The 18,709-nt window shown below is 41.8% G+C and overlaps 1 protein-coding gene across 2 annotated transcripts in view; it reads right to left on the bottom strand.

The window, feature by feature from the left end:
- Positions 1-11,355, bottom strand: part of Abca5 (ATP binding cassette subfamily A member 5) — a 75,476-nt gene extending 64,121 nt beyond the window's left edge. Inside the window, exon 1 of one of the 2 annotated variants that reach the window (XM_042702709.1) lies at positions 11,237-11,355. The gene's annotated coding sequence lies outside the window, so the exon portion shown is untranslated. The remainder of the gene's footprint in view (positions 1-11,236) is intronic. The other variant, XM_042702708.1, reaches the window with a different exon arrangement.
- Between the last annotated feature and the right edge of the window lie 7,354 nt (positions 11,356-18,709).

Below are 18,709 nucleotides of genomic sequence, written 5' to 3'. Positions count from 1 at the left end.
AAAACAGAAAACACTGTGAGAGATAAACAAAATTCCTGGAGTGAGTTCAAATGCAGAATGGCATCAATAAAAAGCCAAACACTAAACTTGAAGGCCTACCAGTTGAAATCATCCAATCTTTTTTTTTTTTTGGTCAGTCGTGGGGCTTGAACTCTGGGCCTGGGCGCTGTCCCTCAGCTTTTCAGCTCAAGGCGAGCACTCTACCACTTGAGCTACAGCGCCACTTCCGGTTTTCTGGTGGTTTATTGGAGATAGGAGTCTCACGGTCTCTCCTGCCCGGGCTGGCTTTGAACCGCGATCCTCAGATCTCAGCCTCCTGAGTAGCTAGGATTACAGGCGTGAGCCACCAGCGCCCAGCGAAATCATCCAATCTTAACATAAGATAGAAAAAAGATTTTTTTTTAATTAAAGCTTTGGAGAAATGTGAAACATTATCAGAATGCCTAAGTTTCATATTATCCGAGTTTACAGGAGAGAAGAAAAAGTGCCAATGATGAAAATTAATTAACTTTAGCTGAATACATCCCAAATTTGACAAGAGATCTGAAGTTATAGGTTTCAAGAAGCTTACTAAGTCCCAAAAAAGATGAAATGAAGGAATCTATGTGCATACAAATCACAATCAAACTGCCTCAAATTAAACACAATGAAGAATCATGGAAGAAGTCAAAGAATGATAATATATACATACAGAAGAATAAAGACTCATAAAAAAGAATGAAATGCTGGTATCTACTGCAATGCTGATGAGACTCCAAAATATCATGTTAGGCATAAGAGGTCAGGTACAAAAGATCAACTATTATATGATGACACTGATATATGAAATTTCCAGAATAGATAATCCAAGGACAGAATATAGATCCATGAGCTGGGTGCCAGTGGCTCACGCCTGTAATCCTAGCTACTCAGGAGGCTGAGATCTGAGGATCGCAGTCCAAAGGCTGCCAGGTCAGGAAAGTCTGTGAGACTCTTATCTCCAATAAACCACTGAAAAACTGGAAGTGGCGCTATGGCTCAAGCGGTAGAGCGCTCGCCTTGAGCTGAAAAGCTCAGGGACAGCGCCCAAGCCCAGAGTTCAAGCCCCATGACTGACCCTCCCCCCCAAAAAAAAAAGAATATAGATCCATGGTTACCACCCAAGACAGTAGATAATGGATAAGGGTAATAGAAATGAATTTTACCTCAATAAATTATCTTTTAAAATAAAACTGTTTTTGAATCACTGTAGCTATCATAGGTGCAGCATACCTGTTCAGGGTATGTACTCTGAAGACCACTGAAAATTCTTCTGCCCACAGACTTTATTTGAGCTAGCTCAGTTATTCATAGATCTTACCTTATAGTCTCAGAAGTCTGTATATAAATTTCCCTACCCCATACCTTAGCATCTCTACACAACAATAGGTTTGGAAAGAATAGCTTAGGGGACAAATACAAAGAGTCCTGTTAAAGCTTCCTTTAGAGGAATTAGTGCTATCTTGTTTTATACAAACCTACCTAAGTAATACGGCCCTTGATAACTCTTCCTCTTTTAAAACAAGGACAAGGTATTCCAATGTTATTGACCCTCTGCACACAGATAAACATACAAATTTTTAGAGACAGTTTGGGTTATCCAAGAAACTAAATATAATTAAACTTTGAATGATCATTTTTCTTTTTTTCTTTTTTTTGTCAGTTGTGGGGCCTGAACTCTAGGCCTGGGTGCTGTCCCTCAGCTCTTCAGCTGTAGACTAGCACTCTACCACTTGAGCCTCAGTCCCACTTCGAGGTTTTTTTTTTTTTTTGCTTATGTGGTGCTGAGGAATCGAACCGAGGGCCTCATGCATGCAAGGCAAGCACTCTACCACTGAGCCACAGTCCCAGCCCCTGATCATTCTCTTTATACACACAGAAAAATAAAATACTGGGAGACTAGAAAGGTAATGGGATTACAAACAACTTTTACTCTTCATGTTTTTCTAGATTTTACTTTTATAAATATTAATAGACTGTAAAAATATTGAAATGTGTTATGAAAATATTAAGTGAATAAATTTTAACTAGCAAAACAAAAACAATTTAGAATGCATTGATAATCATCTCTAGGGCAAAAGAGAAAGGGAAGAAGAACTCACTCATCCAAACATGATTTGCTACCAAACAAACACAGAAACACTAGCATGATCTTTCTCAAGTTACCTGCCAAAACACAATGATTTAGTAGATACCACTAAATTATTCATTCAAATTGAATGCTGAATGTTTGATTTTTAGCAACCAGGTCTGTCCCTAAAAGAGTATCTGACAGATTCACAATATTTGTTCTTCTTTAAGACTCAGATTAGAATCTCTAATGGCTTTGTCTGAAGCTTATAAACCTACCCACTTAACCTCTAGTTGGTGTCTTTTCAATAAAACCAAACTAAATTATATTTTCCATACACTACCTGACACACACATTATCACTGCCATCACTACCACTTCTCTGGATTTATATTGGTTAAAGTTCTCCTTAGCAGTATGGAATTTTTAATTAAGAAACTCAAGCGGGGCACTGGTGGCTCATGCTTGTAATCCTAGCTACTAAGGAGGCTGAGATCTTAGGATCACGGTTCAAAGCCAGCAATTCAAAGCCAGCCAAGGCAGGAAAGTCTGTCAGACTCTTATCTCCAATAAACCACCAAAAAACGGAAGTGGCGCTGTGGGTCAAGTGGTAAAGTGCTCACCTTGAGCTGAAGAGCTCAGGGACAGCACCCAGGCCCAGAGTTCAACCCCCACAACCAACAAAAACAAACAAACAAAAAAAAAAACCTCGCAAAACTGGAATCCATAGAAACAGTTTCATTAAAGAAAGTGCATTCATTTTTCTCTAATCTTTTCTAGTTAATACTTAAGTGTATTCAAAACTTGATTTTTCTTCCTTAAGGTAAGTTAAATGCCCTGTTACCATTACACTGTATTTTTATTTTTATGAAGGTAACTAAAATCAGATTTTACTTTTCACAGCTAAAAGCACCTTACCAAACTTAACAAAGTTATACAAAAGCAACAAAGACAGGAATTACCAATTCCTGAAGTGGATATAGAGTAGCTAAGAATATGACCTCTCCAACAAAAGTAAGTAAATCTGACACTAAGTAGTAGCTATGGAATCTTGAATATATTATTTCACTCTTCTGTTCCTTGGTTTGTCATCTGCAAAGTAAGAATAATAATTGTACCTACTTTTTTGGGTTGTTAAAATGACTAAAAAAATTAACACATATAACAATGAAATGGTATCTGGTAAATGGCCAGTATACAGGTTAGTCACTACTGTATATAAAATTTGTAATAGTGACAAAGGAATAATAGTGTACATCATATTTATGGGGGAAGAAAAGATGAGAAAAAGGCAATTAGTAAGCTTGAAAATAAAATAACAGACTAACTAGAATAAAACCGCATAAATGAGGTGAATGGCCTCTAAAGTCAAACTTGTGACATAGAATGAAACTGCATGAAGAGAATTCCCCAGAACTGATGGCAAAAAAAAAAAAAAGAAAAAAAATGATGAAGTATGAATTCCATCATACATGTGGGTGAATCCATATTATGAGTTATTTCAACAACTCATGCTTTTATTCAAAAGTATGTCTAATTGTGTGAAAATGTTAACTTTCAAAAACCTTGAGCTATTGATGTTACTTAAAACAAAAACAATAAGTCCAAATTAAAAAAAAACTCTTTGGGGGGGGGGGGAGGATTAGGTGGGGGGGTGGGGGGAGGAGGGAAGGTATGGGAAGGGGAACAAAGGAGGAGGCTACAATGCTTGATAAGAAATGTACTCATTATCTTGCCCATGTAATTTTAACTCCTCTGTACAGTATTTTCACAATAAAAAAAAAAACTCTTAAAGAAGAAACCTCATTTGTTCACTGGTTTTCTTCCTAGCAAGAAATGACAAGTACGAATATCTGATTGAAAAAGAATGAAATGTTCTTAATACTGATTCTTCATAAACCTTTAAAGTTTAATATCCAGCACACAACAAATCAAAAGCTCTCATCAGGTCTCTAAAGATGACTCAACAATTTACAACTGTTCTCCTTTAATTGCCTGCCCTCTTCAACCACAACACTCCCACCACAGTCTACAGGGTTTCAGCAGACATGAATTGGAAAGAAGTATAGGGAATAAATCAAACAAGGACTGCTCTGCATACTAATGTGAAGTGCTAACTTTACTATCAAGATTCTCTGCCAATTACGTTTGGGAAAATTGTTTGTTCTTCAACAGTTAGTACTACAATGTCACTGAGAATTAATGTTTGCCATCTGGGAAGAAGACAGAGGAAGACAAGGGGAAAAAAAAGAAAAAAAACATGCCTGCAATGCCAACACTGGTAGGGTAATCACAAAAATCCTCTCCTAGCCTAACCAAATGCCTATGGTACCAGCTAGTCAGGAGGCTAAGTCAGGAGGATCATTTTAGCCTAGGAGTTCAGGGCCAGCCAGAGCTATTTGGTCTCAAAAGTAATTTATTTTGATTTTTTCCCCCTCACCTTACCCTCTCTGTCTATCTTGAGGGAAAGTTAGGGGAAGGGATAAACAGTGCTCTTCAATATTGAAGACCTCACCCAAAGGATAAATGGATAGTGTCCTTGAGGTGAAACCATCTCCTAAGGGTAGTGATATTAGGTTTCCCTTAAGGAAAGATGGAACTTCACAGCAGGGGAAGTGGCATGCTAGTGTTGCTTTTGATAACTATACATCTGAAAACAGACATCAATGTCAGAATAATATAGGGCCTTAACAAAGACATCCATGAAGGGTAGATTAACTTCTCAGGCACAGTTTTCTGTGGATCCCACCAAAAAAAAAAAAAAAAACAAACCACACACACACACATACAAAAAAAACATATTTAACACACACAAAAAAACATTTAGCACGGGACTATAAATTTCTTCTTCCTAGATTATAATTCCCAAACTTTAGAGACTATGTGTCAATGTCTGAAACAATTTAAAGGAAAGGCAGTGAAACGTTTCTTAGCCTACTCCAGGCGTAATACTAATTACAAGTGGAAATAGATTTCTACAGACAGACATGTAGGAATTCATTCTCTAATGTCACAGTTAATACAGATCACAGCATACAGTTCCAGTTCAAAGTCCTGCCAATGAAATATTGTAAAAACTCACAATGCCAATTCTTAACTGCAATGGCACAGACACCAACAAGGGTACACATTTATAAAAACTACTTCAAAGTTATTTTTCCAATTGTTTCACATGGGGACATATTAACAGGCTGTTGTAGGGCTTTAAATAATTAGATAAGATTTTAACACTTAATATAGCTAAAGGCTTAATTAAAGTTTTAGCTTTCTAAATTCCCTAGATAAAAAAATTCACACTAGCCAGGTACTGGTGGCTCACACCTGTAATCCTAGTTACTCAGAGGCTGAGATCTGAGAATCACAGTTCGAAGCCAGCCAGGGTAGGAAAGTCCATGAGACTCTTATTTCCACTAAAACTACCAAGAAAAGTCAGAAATGGAGCTGTGGCTCAAGTGGTAGAACACTAGCCTTAAGCACAAAAGCACAAGGATAGCAACCAGGCCCAGAGTTCAAACCCCAAGACTGGCACACACACAAAAAAATTACACTGAATCTAATAAATTAGAGAGGGGATGGGGGAGGGAGGGAGAGAGAGAGAGAGAGAGAGAGAATGAGAAATGCAAGTCTACTCATCTTCCTTTTCCAGTGCATTTCAATCCACTTAATATGAAATATTACATAATTCAAACTATCAAAACAAATTTGTTTATTAAATATTGGCTATTATCTTTCATGTGCTATAAAGTATGTTCAAACAGAATGGCTATAATTTTGAAAATCCAGATAAACTTTAAAAAATATTGAATATAAGAAATTTTAAAGCTGCATTTTTAAAATCTAAGACATTCCTGTCACAACAGTAAGTGCTTTTGTTAAAAGCAGTGCTTTTCTTGTTTTCTTTCATTTGGGGTTTTTTTTTGGTTTTTTTTTTTGGTCCATTGTGGAGCTTGAACTCTGGGCCTGGCCTGGAAGCTGCTGTCCCTCAGCTCTTCAGCTCAAGGCGAGCACTCTATAACTTAAGCCACAGAACCACTTCAAGTTTTCTGGGTTTGTTGGAGATAAGAGTCTCGTAGACTTTCCTTCCAGGGCTGGCTTTGAACTGCAATCCTTGGATCTCAGCCTCCTGAGTAGCTAGGATGACAGGCCAGAGCTAGTGGTGTCCAGCAAAGCAGTACTTTTGTTTTTTGTTTTGTTTTGTTTTTTGGGGTCCGGTCGTGGGGCCTGAACTCTGGGCCTGGGTGCTGTCTCGCAGCTCTTCAGCTCAAGGCAAGCACTCTACCACTTGAGCCACAGGGCCAGTTTCGGCTTTTTTCTTATGTGGTGCTGAGAAATCGAACCCAGGGACTCGAGAGTGCAAGGCAAGTGCTCTACCACTGAGCCACCTTCCCAGCCCAGCAGCACTTTTCTTAAAGTGAACCTCTACATTTAAAAAAGAATTTATCACTTGCCAAATAGTACCATTACCTGCCAAACATTTTCAGTTAGTAAAACAATACACAGTACTGAAATACACTAACATATGTGGGATAAACAATTTCACTGTATTATGAACCACACTAAAGAAATCTTGAAAATTAATATTGGTTTTTACATGTACAGACCTAACAAAAACAAATTCTTGTTTACTTGTGTGAGGAATAAATTAATTCTATCCTATAAAGTAAGCTATCTTGATATTCAGAGTTATCCTGGTACGAAATGTTGTCAGTAACCTTGCATACTTGAAAGATTCCTGAAATGCTCTTAGTTGAAAATCTATTTCGGGGGCTGGTAAGGTGGCTCAGTGGTAGAGTGCTTGCCTTGCATGCATGAGGCCCGGGGTTCGTTCCCTCAGCACCACATAAACAGAAAAGCAGCCCTGTGGCTCAAGTGGTAGAGCGTTACCCTTGAGCAGATGAGCTCAGGGACAGCACCCAGGCCTAGAGTTCAAGCCTCACGACTAACCAAAAAAAAAAAAAAAGTAAAGAAAATCTGTTTCCTACCTCTAGAAGACTGTTAGAGATCATTGCTGGCCAATTCAAGCAGAGCTAATCACCACTCTTTTGTTTTACCTCTGTTCTCAGTAAACTGTAACTGTCATACTGCATGACTATTATTTCTTTATATTCTTTACCTTAAACTTAGCAATCAGCTACATGATGAAAAAAATAACTAATTTAAATTTGCTTCTCTACCACAAAAGGCAGTATTTTAACCAATATTATCTTACTGCAAATTTCCTAGCAAGCCTTTCTGAAAAGCCTTACAGACCATGAGTATGCCAAATAAAATGGAGAAGATGGGGCTCACAGCCTGTTTTTCAGAGCCCATGAGTAATGGGTTTTCTACATTTTTAAGTGGTGAGAGAAACATAAAATCAGAAAAAATATCCTGTGACAGGTAAAAACAACATAAAATTTGTTTCATTCTCTATAAAGCATTTGAATACAGTCATGCTCATTCATTTATACATTCTTTTACTGTTTTGTACTACAGTTATTGAAACAGACACCATGCTGTCGGCAATATCTAAAATATTTACTATCTCCCTTTACAGTCTGCCGACTCTTGTTACAAATTAATGAAGGCAGGAGGGGAAGTGAGAAAAGTGGCATGTTAATTTAACAATTATTGTAAGATGTATGTATCAAATATTGCAAGACAAAAGAGAGTATGAAGATAGTGTAACTGATAAAACTAATTACAATGTTATAACTGCATTCGACAGAAAGAGTTTGGAACAGAGTGGAACAGAATTTCCGGGCAGAGATAAATCTTGGAAACGTTTGGACTCCCCAAAGGGTCTGAAATGTAAATGCCAGGTATATGAAATATGGCAAAGCATTTCATAGGTCCAGCGGTACTTACTGATGTAGGCCCTAGATGACACCACAAATACTGGGTATGCAAAATTAGGCACCGTGTTTTCTGCATCTCTATCCCTGGCAGCGCTGTCAGATTGTACACTTGCACTACTGCATTGAAAAAATGGAAGCAATGGAAATATTGTCCATTTGTCTTTCTATCACCTACCAACTTCGGTGTATAAAGTGCATTTCGCAATGTACCATTCCAATCTAGATGAAGTCTGTTTTTATCACAACTCTGAACCACAAAACCACAAAAATTGCAGTGAAATCTGATATTAAGTGTACTTTCAAATTAACATTTTTTTTTAAGGAGGAGTTAAAGCACTTATCTGGGACATGACTTGAAAGAAATCCCTACCAGCTACATTATCAGCTTCTTAATTTATAAATTATGACTTTTAATTCAACAGGAAATAAATTATGAATGCTTTTTTCTGCTTGAATGCTTTAAATTTTACTGTAGGGGTGCAATTATAAAACAAAACACTAGCTGAGTGCTTGTGGCTCACGCCAGTAATCCCAGCTACTCAGGAGACTGAGATCTGATGACCACGATTTGAAGCCAGCCCAAGCAGAAAAGTCTGAGACTCTTATCTCCAAGTAACCACAATAAGCCATCTGTGGAGCTGTGGCTCCAGTGATGAAGTGCTAGCCTGGAGTAAAAAAAAAAAAAAAAAAAATCTCAGGCACAGCTCCCAGGTAAATTGAAGCCTCAGGACAGACACACACACACACACACACACACACACACACACACACACACCACACAATTATACTGTACACACACACACACCACACAATTATACTGTTCATAGAACAACCTAAATTTTATGACAGTATTTCTTGCTGAAGGAGGAAAAAAATCTTCAATTGTACCCATATAGTATACATCCATATTATAGCTGGTCAGGTATAATTTTTCTTATATATAATATATTCCTAGAAGCTTGTACTTGAAACTTTTTAATTCAATTGATTCACACACTTGGTACAATAACCACTTTATTATGAGATTCTTTTATATAATTACTCATATTCAATAGACAGTGATTATAAATTTTATTCGTCTTGCACAAAAAATAGTATCTGGAACATAAAAGACACATGTAATGTATTACTGTGGTCTTATCATGAATGTAGGATTTTTCTATACCTTTGAAGTTTCTTCAGCCCATAACCATAAACAGCATAAACTGCTGGGTTAATGCTTATTATGTCTGGTTTTATTCTTTTTTTTTTTTTTTTTTTGGTTGGTCATGGGGCTTTAACTTGGGCCTGGGTGCTGTCCCTCAGCTCTTCAACTCAAGGAGAGTGCTCTACCACAGTGCCACTTCCGGTCTTCTGGTGGTTAATTGGAGATGAGTCTCACAGACTTTCCTGCCAGGGCTGGCTTTGAACCGTAATCCTCAGATCTCAGCCTCCGGAGTAGCTAGGATGACAGGCATGAGCCACCGGCGCCGGCCGGTTTATTTTGTCTGTTTTTAATGCAAATCCTCTCAAAGCCCTAACTGTCCTAATATCCTTCTCTCCTATCAGTCTCCCATGAAAATACATATCGTAGTGCAAGCACACACAAAAGAACCAGAATTAAGAATCTGACATCCCTGAGTTGGAACCTCAGCTCCAACTTCGTTTTTTAAAACTTTTTACTAGCTGGGACCCTGAAGTTCTTTAACCTCTCTGACCCACGTCCTCCATCTGTCCAACTAAGGAACATCTCCAACTGCTAAGAGACGCTGTGGGACAGAATTTAATGAGATCCCACAGAGCCCAGCGCATAGCCGCAGTCCAACCATCTTTTGTTTTTCTTTCTCCCTCTGAGAAATGTCTTCAAGAGACAACAACCGTGATCAACTTTATTTCCTTTCATTTCAAAGCAGAAATCAAAGGGGGGGGGAGGGGAAGGGAGGGGAAGGAAAGGGAGTGGGGGGCTCAGTAGAAACATCCCCTTAGCTTATGAATACCACAAAACGAGATCGATGACGGATGAATGGACAGATGGATGGATGGATGGATGGATGGATGGATGGATGGATGGATGGATGGATGGATGGATGGTCGGATGGATGGATGGATGGATGGATGGATGGATGGATGGATGGATGGATGGATGGATGGTCGGATGGATGGATGGATGGATGGACGGATGGACGGACGGATGAATGAATGGATGGATGGATGGATGGATGGATGGATGGATGGATGGATGGATGTCTGCAGCCCACTTCGCTCTCTCCGAGCCTGGAATATTCCACACACTAAGGGCTTCAGGAATTTGTATATTTATCACCTCTCGCCTAAACTCCTTTTTAATGCACACGACCCCTTCCGCCGCCACCCTACTTAGGAATAGAGAGGGCTAATGAACTCATCCATTTTTCCTCCGAGGGGGAAACTGAGTCAACCTCGCTTGCACAGCTTGGGGCCTTGGCCCACGTCCAACCCGGGGCCACAGCCGCGGCCGCCCGCCCGCCCCAGGCCCGAGCCGGTCCCCCGGGATCCCCGGGTCCCCGCCCGCCCCAGGCCCGAGCCAGTACCTCGGGATCCCCCCCCCCCCCGGTCCGACCCGGGTCCCCGCCCGCCCCAGGCCCGAGCCGGTCCCTCGGGGTCTCCCCCTCCCCGGTCCGACCCGGGTCCCCGCCCGCCCCAGGCCCGAGCCGGCCCCTCGGGATCCCCGGGTCCCCGCCCGTCCCAGTCCCGAGCCGGTCCCTCGGGGTCTCCCCCTCCCCAGTCCGACCCGGGTCCCCGCCCGCCCCAGGCCCGAGCCGGTCCCTCGGGGTCTCCCCCTCCCCGGTCCGACCCGGGTCCCCGCCCGCCCCAGGCCCGAGCCGGTCCCTCGGGGTCTCCCCCTCCCCAGTCCGACCCGGATCCCCGCAGGCCCGAGCCGGTCCCTCGGGGTCTCCCCCTCCCCGGTCCGACCCGGGTCCCCGCAGGCCCGAGCCGGTCCCTCGGGGTCTCCCCCTCCCCGGTCCGACCCGGGTCCCCGCCCGCCCCAGGCCCGAGCCGGCCCCCCGAGGCCCCCGTCCGCCCTGCGGTCCTCGTCTTCTCGCCCGCCCCACACCTCAGCATCTTCTGAGGGACTCCAGCAAGCGAACCCCAACCTCCACCGGGCCTAGGCCTGTGGGTGTCCCTCAGCCCCGCCCGGACGGGTCCGGGGTCCGCGGCACCCCTCACCTCAGACGCCCCCACTCCTTCACCTCCCTCCCGCCGCGCCTCCGCACCCCGCAAGTCCTCTCCACGAGGGCCGGCGTCTCCCACCGACAGGCCTCAGACGCCGCGGCCCTCAGCGACCTCCTCACCTTCCTCGGCGTCGCCCGCCGCAGCCGCACAGCCGTTAGGCCCCGACGCGGCGTCTCGGTGGACCGGGCGCAGGTGACGGAGCTCCGAAATGGGTGTGAGGACGCCGCCGCGACTGCGCGCCGCCGCAACTGCGCGCCCCCGCCGCTCCGCCCCGCGCGGCCCCGCGCAGACCGGGCGGGGCGCGCGCCCGCCGGAGCTGCCTGACGCCACCAAAGCCCCGCCCCGCCTCCGGACCGAAAGCACCTGAGGGCGGGGCTTGAGAAGACGGAGTGGGCGGGCGCGCGCGCGCGCACACGTCCCCGCCCCGCCCCTCGCCTTTGGCGCTGCGCACCTAGGGGCGGGGCGGGCGTGGGCGTGGTGGGCGGGGATAGGCAGGGGGCGGGACATCGAGGGGCGGGGACCCAATCCCGGAGCGTCTCAGCTGGCGCGTGCTCGGGACTTCTTGAGCCCAGTTGTCTCCTGCGAAGAGATCTCGCCACCTTCTCCCCAAGGCACAAACAAACAAATAAACAAACAAAAAACAACAACCAATGTGTTCGAAACCCAGCCTCCGGTTGTAGTGAGAGACCTGCAGCCTCTTGACTGGGTGATCTGGATCTTCTGCCCTGTCCTCTGCTGGTCGGGTCTGCATTTGGGAATCCTTTCCTGGCCTGCGCCCTGGCGGGTCCATTCCGAGACTGTATGTAGGAGTCTGTCTGCAGCCCCACCTCTAGACTCTGGAGACTGCGGCCTTCCTTCACCAGCCTTCTTAATCCCTCTGGACACAGACCCAAGACATCAGGACAGGTCTGGAATGTGGCAGACCCTGGGTTTTTCTTCTAAACGCCTTGACTTGTGGCACCTGTCGGAGACTACACCACACTTAATTGTGCTCAATAGTACGATCTGGTGTTTTGAATATCCTTACCTAAAGGGACCTGCGTGGGGGTCAAAAGTTATTGCCGGGGAAACAGAAGTTCACACGGTATAAACTATATATTTCCTGCCCGTATTTATTTGCACAAGTATTTTAAAGACTTCTCCGAATTCTGTAACTCTGCACACGTCATTGTCTGCTTGTCAAACGGAAACCAAATCTCGTCGACTTTCATTCTGCTTTAAAAAAGAAAAAAAAAACACTAAAGAGTCAATATTTTATTTTACATGTCTTGCTGAATATGAGTTGAACAGCAAATTCAAAAGATGGTTCGTTGGGATAGATGATTTAAAGAGTTGGCAGGGGAGTGAAGGAATGGAAGAGAGAATGTCTAAGAAACTGTACCATAAAACCAAAGAAGGGAACTAGGTGCTGGTGGCTCACACCTGTAATGCTGGTTACTCAGGAGGCTGAGAGCAAAAACAGCTCCATTTACAGCCAGTCATGCAAGAAAAGCCAGCAAAAATTACCATGTGAAGACATGGCTTATGTAGCAGAGCACCAGCCTAGCCACCAGGAGGCTTTAAGTTCAAACCCCAGGACCTCAAGGAGAGAGGAGGGGAGGGGAGGAGGGGAGGAGGGGAGGAAGGAAGGAAGGAAGGAAGGAAGGAAGGAAGGAAGGAAGGGAGGGAGGGAGGGAGGGAGGGAGGGAGGGAGGGAGGGCGGGCTGGGGTTTCTTATGGGGCTGGAGTTGAGTTTAGTAGTAGAGCACTTGACTAACATGCACTAAGGCCCAGGACCAAAAAAAAAAAAAAAGGAAGAAAGTAAATTTCTTACAGCTAATGTGACAGTGATAGAGTAGGAAAATAACTAACATAGGAGCTGGGAAGGTGGCTCAGTGGTAGAGCACTTACCTTGCATGCATGAGGCCCTGGGTTCGATTCCTCAGCACCACATAAGCAAAAAGAAAAAAGTCAGAAGTGGTGCTGTGGCTCATGTGGTAGAGTGCTAGCCTTGAGCTGAAGAGCTGAGGGGCAGCACCCAGAGTACAGGCCCCACGACCGGACCCCCCTCCCCCCAAAAAAAAAGAAAAGAAAAGAAATAACATAAAAAGAATACTAAACACGGCCTTTTAATTAAAATATTACTGCAAAATAATGCTTGGACCATGGTATGAGCTAATGTTTTTTGAGGAAGGCCATTTATCAGACTACTTGTATCTTGTAAACAGGTTAGCCACATAATCTCTTGAAATTTCCATGTTACCAGCCATTAACTTACCAAATAAGTAGCTGGTGAGAAGATGTTCCTTCCTGAGTTTCTGTATCTAGGAAATAGAAACCAGCCATACTGCAAGGTTGTCATGGTGGCAACTCAAATCCCCACATCTCATTAACAGATCATCCAGACAAATCACATGAGAATACACAGAGCACTGAAGTTGTAGCCTGAGATTTAACAAGGTATCTAACTACAAAGTTAACAAGGAACCTGAAATTTGGCACTATCTAACTAATGTTGAGAAAGAATAACATTGTAACTCTCTCAACTCACTGCCTAAACTCTGGCTAATGAAGGAAGGAATAGTCTATGTGTGGTACTATTTTGGCATACCTATTTGAATGGATTTTCTAGGATCATTTGTAGAAAATTATTAGGATTGCTGTACAAAATTAAGAGAAACATTGCTACATTATTATAGCAGATTTTGCTAATATCTTTAGTATATTATTTTGCATGATTAAGATATTGAAAATCATAACCACCATTTAAAGTTCCATTGCTGTTCAACAGTATTATTTTTTGTGCTTAAACATTTGCTACTTTTTTATGCTAGTCTTGGGATTTGAACTTGTTCCCTGGGCACTGTCCCTGAACTTTTCTGCTCAAGACTAGTGCTCTACCACTTAAGCCAAAGGTCTATTTAAGGATTTCGGTATTGTATTTGTTGCTGACTTTTCTTCCCAGGCTGGATTTGAATCTTGATCTTCAGATCTCAGTGTCCCAAAAAGCTAGAATTACAGATATGAGCCATTAATGATTGGCATGTTTGCCATTTCTATAAACTAAAGAGAGTGCCAAGAAAAGTGATGTGGTTTCTAAATTCAAGTTAATATAATTTTAAAGAATCTCAAAACTGGCACCCATGTCTAGAATGAGAGAATGAGGCAAGGCAAATAGAAAATATCCACTGCAGTGATAAAGTAGAACAATAATTAAGCATCTCTAATGTTAGGATTCCCTACTGTGGCTGAAATTGTTATTAAACAGCTTATGAAAATGATTACTAATTGTGAAGGCTTAGAGGGGAAACAGAAGGGACCAACTTGTGATGGTAATTTTAGTTTTGTCTTAATGCAATACTAACAGCATTCCCACTGCTTTTTTAAAATATACAACAAAAAGAATTTCAAGAGTATCACCCTTTGTGTTTCTCCAAACAGAAAACTTTGGCAAGGAAATTGATACTTGAGGAATGCAAAACCAAAATTTGTGCTTTAAACTCAACCATCCAACAAATGTTTATCAAGTGTCTGGTATTTTTGCTTAGTAAGAATTTAAAGAACAGGGTGTGGTAACACATGCCTGTAATCCCAGAACTCAAGAGGATCAGGAAGATCAGGAGTTTGAGACCAAGAGCTATGTAGTGAAACTTTGTATCAAACAAACAACACTAAGAACAAATGTTCTGGGTGAACCAAAGTGTGGCACATTCCCATAGTCCCAGAACTCAGGAAGCTGGGGCAGGAGGATCACTTGAGCCGAGGAGTTGAAACCAGCATAGTAGATACCTAGTGAGATTCGCATCTCAAAAACCAACAAGCAAAAACCAGCAAACAATAGGAGGCAATATTTGTTCCACTGATAAGTTATATGATACAAATTGCAATATGCTATGGAAAACTCAACTAGAACTGAAATTACCTAGTCACTTCAAGAAGAAAAGAGGGTAAGATCAGTTTATTTAGATTGAAGAATATACTTGAAAGGAGAGAGGAATGCATGGGTTTTTACAAACACAAAGCTAGCACTTTACCTAAAAGGATTAGGTGAAAGCTACTAGGTTCCGTTTGTATTTTCTTTCATTCTTTGGGGGAAAAAACCTGGGCTTTAAACTGGAAAAGATGAAACCCTGTAGGAAGGAAGCGATATCTGAGAGAGGGAAGAGAGGAGGTGGTAAGGGGACACCTATCTGTTTCAGATGAGTTCATGTTTCCAGGCACAAATTACATCCCACAGCTGTTCACAGGTAATCTAACACCCAGGGTTGGTAAGTACTGAGAAATTGTAAAGAAAAGAATGACCACACATCGTTTCTTTAATACATGATTTAAAAAAATAACATGGGATTGGGAATGTGGCTTAGTGATAGAGTGCTTGCCTATAGTGCTTGCATGAAGTCCTGGGTTTGATTCCTCAGTACCACACAAACAGAAAAAGCCAGAAGTGGCGCTGTGGCTCAAGTGGTAGAGTGCTAATCTTTAGCAAAAAAGCTCAGGGACAGTGTCCAGGCTCTGAGTTCAAGTCCCAGGACTGGACAAAAATCAATCAATCAATCAATAACACAGGTACTGAAAACTTTAAACTAAAAAAGCGAAACTCCAGAATACATCATTTAAGAGGTCAGGGATTCCTAGGAACTGGACAAGCAAAAACGAGCCATTCCATATTTCTTTATTCTTTGATATTTAAATTATAGTGGAATTTGATCATAATGATATAAATTAATCTCAGCAAAAAATTTAACCTAATGTTCTGTGATATTTTTGTAGATAAGACCCTAAAGGAACAAATAGCTTGATATAATTAGGTAGATTCAAAGTTAGTCAGCTGAATATACCAGGTTTTTAGCCTATATTTTTTCATCACCTTCCTAGGTGAAGGCAGAGGAAATCACTCTGATCAAATCAGAAGATGAAACAAAAATAATGCAGTATTAAAAATATGTGATTGGAGGCAGAAACAGAAAGTGAACTAGTTTTATTTGAACAGTTTAAACTCCAAGATAAAAAAAAAAACCTAAGAGATAAAAATGAACAGAGCCACATAAAAATTCTACATTGGTGTTGAAGAGTTAAACTCCACAAGCACAAATTAGGATAGATGGTAAAAAGTAAAATAACATCAGAGCCCGGTGCTGATGGCTTATGCCTGTAATAATACTACTCAGGAGGCTGAGATCTGAGATTCACCATTTGAAGCCAGCCCAGGCAGAAAAGTCTGAGACTCATCTCTAATAAACTACTGAAAAAAAATACCAGAAGTGGAGCTGTGGCTCTAGTGCTACAGAATTAGCCTAGAACCAATTAAACAAAACAAACAAACCAAAAGCTCAGGTACAATGTCTAGGGCCTGAGTTCAAGCCCTAGGACCAGAATATACATACATACACACACAGAGTGTGTGTCAAGGTCAAGGTATATTCTAGTTATCCCTCTAATGCTTCTACTGGAAAGCATTTTTTTTGTGTGTGTGTTGCCTCTTTTCCTTTGCCCCTCCCTGCCACTACTATTTCCTTAGGGTTCACTGTTCTAGAATAAGTTATATAATGATCTACCAGAGATGCCCATATCATATTCCTTAGAATCTAGGAAGATGTTACCTTATGTGGAAAAATGGAATTAGTGTTCCAGGTAGAAGTAAGATTGTGACACCAACTGGTTTTTAAATGAAGTGCTTATCCTCAATTATCTTAGTGGAACAATATAAGCAGAAAAGTCCCTAAAAGTGAAAGAAAATGGCAGAAAAAAAATGATGAAATCAATAAAACCAACTCATCAGAGGCTCAAGACCTTAAGAAAAAGAACCTTCCCAAACTGCCCTTTCCAGGTGTTAACGTTTACTCTGGAAGAAGCATCCCACTGCTGTTTCTATGAAGGAGGTTGAAATGCCGATGGCCTCAGGAAGTTGGAAAAGGAAACAGACTTGCCATATTCCCTCCATACTCAGGCATACTACACACTGCATATTGCACTGTGTGTCTCTCATTTAAAGTACTTTTTTTCCTCTCTATAACAACAAAATGAGCTATACACTATTTATGTATGTATATATTTATTTATTTATGTCTGTCTTGGGGCTTGAACTCAGGGTGCTATCCCTGAGCTTTTTATGCTCAAGGCTAGTGCTCTACCAGGGGAGCCACAGCATCATTTCTGGTTTTTAGGGTACTGTATTGGACATGAGTCTCCCAGACGTGCCTGCCCAGATTGGCTTTGAATGGTGATCCTCAGATCTCAGCCTCCTGAGAAGCTAGGATTCCAAGTGTGAGCTAGCAATGCCCAACTTCTCTTTATTTATTTATTTATTTAGCTACCAAGATCCAGTGAAGTTACATGCTCTGAAAATAATAAGCAGCACAAATTACAAATACCCTAACATTGAGAATCAATATATGATGAAGAAAACAATAAACTTTTGAGAAAGGATCTCATGACATAACTGGCCAGTACAACCTCAAAACATTTTTTTCTCCTGCCAATAATTACCTGGAAATGTTTGATTTCTTTTTTTTTTTTAATTTTACTTTACTAATGTTAACTTTCAATATTTGTACCTGGAAGATTTCCATCTCACTTACTTTTTCTATTATTATGAATCTTTCCATCAATAACTGTTTGTGGGGTACCTATCACATGCAGGCCCTACTGTAATTAGTATTTGGAGGTAGACAGGTGCATGAACAACTATGGTACCTCCTGCTAAAGCAGTGTGGATGGAAACGGTGACCTGACATTGGACTCTGGGAGAAGCTTCACAGGGATGGACATTAGTCATTATCTAATCCAAACATAGGATGCGCACAACATCCAAAGAAACTCCTATCAAAATGGAGATCCACAGACTAAGGAGGAGTCAGGCAAAAGACACAACATTCTAGAAGAATACTCCTCTCTTCAGTATTTTACCCTCCACCTCATTCATCTTTGACTTTGCTTACCTCAACTCTCTCTCTCTCTCCAAACTCAAAAAGGTCCTGCCTACATCAGGATTCACTCTCCCACATTCTTCATGGGGATATTTCAGATGTTCTATAATTCATAAGATCTTTCTCCATAATTCATTGTCTGGCCTTGAGTCCTTTTTATTAAAAATTTAAATTGTTATTATAAAGGTGATGTACAGAGGGGTAAAGAGTACATTTCTTTAATGTCACCCCTTCCCTGGAGTTCTTTTAATCCAAAAATCAAGCACGTTGCCACATTAGACTGCATCATTACTATATACAATTATGACAAAGTCCTCAATAATTAATCAAAATATAAATAACCCGTGGAAAATAATGTCAAATTTTTCTTGTGGTTACTACCTTTTGCCACTAGATGGTACTTGTTTGCTTGAGAGATAAAAGTGCTGATTTAGTTGACCTAGCGAATAAAGAAACTAACCAATCAGGGGATTAAGACAGTATAGAGCCAGGCTCAGTTGGCTCTAACTTGTAATCCTAGCTACTCAGGAGGCTGAGATCTGAGGTTTGTGGGTCAAAGCAAGTCTGGGCAGGAGAGTCCTTGAGACTCTTATCTCCAATTAACACCCCCCCACACACACACACACACCCCATGATAGAAGTATGGACTTAAGAGACAGAGTGTCAATATTGAGAGAAAAAGCTAAG

The sequence above is a fragment of the Dipodomys spectabilis genome, unplaced genomic scaffold (genome assembly GCF_019054845.1).
Source record: "Dipodomys spectabilis isolate Male_0828 unplaced genomic scaffold, ASM1905484v1 ptg000329l, whole genome shotgun sequence".
In the NCBI taxonomy this organism is placed as follows: Eukaryota; Metazoa; Chordata; class Mammalia; order Rodentia; family Heteromyidae; genus Dipodomys; species Dipodomys spectabilis.
The sequence above is the reverse complement of the archived record's forward strand: the minus strand, read 5'-3'. Positions and strand labels throughout refer to the sequence as shown.